Source organism: Pygoscelis adeliae, unplaced genomic scaffold (genome assembly GCF_000699105.1).
Source record: "Pygoscelis adeliae isolate BGI_AS28 unplaced genomic scaffold, ASM69910v1 Scaffold56, whole genome shotgun sequence".
NCBI lineage: Eukaryota > Metazoa > Chordata > Aves > Sphenisciformes > Spheniscidae > Pygoscelis > Pygoscelis adeliae.
Window position 1 is genome coordinate 809,110 of NW_008824944.1, and position 2,437 is coordinate 811,546.

General features: G+C 41.8%; 1 protein-coding gene across 1 annotated transcript in view; it reads right to left on the reverse strand.

Moving 5' to 3' along the window:
- Nucleotides 1–2,437, reverse strand: part of GPC6 (glypican 6) — a 561,851-nt gene that overhangs the window by 16,619 nt on the left and 542,795 nt on the right. The gene's annotated exons all lie outside the window — the stretch shown is intronic.

Genomic DNA, 2,437 nt, shown 5'->3' on the forward strand with positions numbered 1-2,437 from the left:
GTGATGTGTAAAATGAAACATGAGGCGTAATGTCTATCTGGCAGTTCAAAGTTTCTGTCTTTATACTACCGCAGGATCTGATCAAAACCCAGCAACAGTCTCCTTTCCCAACAGTAGCCAACACCATAATCTCTTCTTATTTGTAGTATTAATGTCTAGGAAAACAGGAGGTGGCTAGATTTCATTTTTTTCTATCATAAGCTGTTGTAATATTCTCTGACACAGATAGATATATGCATATTGGCCAGATTTTGCCACCCTTGTTCTTGTGGGCTAGTGCTTATATCAGATACTAATCAGTATGATCAAGGAAACATTTATGATTTTTCTTTATGTTGCGGTAAATGTCCTTGTTCACCAGCCAAGAGGTGATTTTGCATCTAAAGCTAGTTATTTTCAATAATATTTTCAATATTATTTCATATGCAGGCCATGGCATTCCATGGTATCTCTCTGATTTATTACTATTCTCTCCACCTGAAGCATTTATTGAATTCTGTTGTTAATGTATATGACTATACATTTACTTTGTGAATGGATATGAAATAGAAACTGGACAGAGGAGCAGTGGTTGGGCCTGCTGAGACCGTATTTTCAGGTGATGCTTTGAAGCTGTGACTCCACATCCAGAGAAATGTCTGTGTTAAATTAATCAAGGAGATTATCAGCAGAGGATAGCTTTTCTCAATGGCTCCGGAGCATTAATCTCAGAAGGCATCACGAAAACAACCAGGCTTCTCATAAGATAAATACTGCAAAAGGAGGGTGAAAAACTACATGCATAAAACGCACCTCCATAACTCCCAACAAATGTGGAAGTTGTGCCAGACCCTTCAGCGCAGGAGCAGAAGACAGCTGAAAAGTGTGGGCCAGACGTGGTACAAACACTAGCATTGGTCACGGAAACCAGGAGGGATATTAGCAGGTTTGTTTGACCGCTCTTTTGTAGAAAGAGTACCTTATCTCTTATTAATGCATGCATCCTGATGTGACGCATGGCATCCAGCTGGGAGGCCTGGAAACTCCATTTAGCTGCTGCAGCACATTGGCGTGGGGTCATATCTTACAAAGCCCACCGACAAGAAAAGATATTATAAAGGAAGATAAAAACACGTTTTTATTTCTCTTTTCACACTGTTCCTTTGTGATGAGTCCTGTAATAGCCAGATGCTCCTCCTAGCTGTCTTTCTTAGAGTCCCCAGGGTCTTTCTCTGGATCTGGGACTTAGGAACTGAGCCGTGACCTGTGCTTTTGGACAGATTTGTTCATCTGCATCTCAAAGTGGGTTCAATGGACTAGCAGCATCCCAAACAGCCCTCTGCTCTCATCTGTAAAATGAATTATTCTGAGCATTATATAGTAAGGCTAGGAGAAAGGGCGTGCGTTCAGTGCAAAACCTCCCCCTGTAGAGTGTGTGCCTTATAAAAATGGTTAGATGATGGGGTGGGTGTAATCTATCTGTCCATCCATCCATGCAAAATGACATTTAACAGGTTTGTGAGTTTTTTCCCATGTTGTCATATTTTCACTGAGTTTTTATATTTTATGTGCTTGTCTCACTTTTGTTTTTGGTTTCTTTGTGTATGTGGTTTTTTTTTGTTATTGTCTCATTTATTTTACTCTGGCTTCATTTGTTTCATGAGGTAAAAGGAAAATAAAGATTCCGGTCCCTGAGTGCCAGAAAGTGTCACTGCTCTCCAGATTCAGCGCTCACCAGGCACTCAAACTTCTCCACTCCTCCTGTCTCCCCAAAAGCACAGGCTACCGCTACAGACCTGAAACCTGACTGCCCCTGGTGTGGTCCTTGAGCCAATTCCTCTCACTCTTTCTCAGCAGGGATAATCAGATCCTCTCCTCTGTCAGCTGATGAATCCACACTGGGACCTTTGGAGACACCTGTTCATCTGCCAGCTCCAGCCCTGCCACAGCCAGAGCCAAGCAAACTTCAAAATTAAAACTCAGAGAAAACTCATCACAAACAAGGGCAGATGACCACAGTATCTCTGATGAAGTAACATAAGGTCAAGCCTTTTACACAAGATAAGTAGGAGTGTTACAGTTATTCTCTGCTGGCTATTTTTCAGTTTTTTCTTTTTTTTTTTCCCCCCAGCAAACAACCTAAGCTTTGCCAGCCAATAGCAAATGGAGCCGAAATTCCAATTTCTGTTTTATCCCAGTATGATATCCTGAGAGTGCAATTGCTTCACAAGCTGTCAGTCCCAACACAGGGATGCTAAATGGACCTAAAGAGCTCTTTGAAATCTCGGTATAAATTATCCTTCTGGAGCCGAACCAATGAACATTTTCTGTGTTCACATGCTGACACGCTGTGCACATTTACCCTGACTCACACTCTGGCTTTAATGGCACCTTGATAATAAGCAATCTCGGCTACAAGCTGCGTGTGGACAATTACTTGTTCTCCCCATTTCCGTTT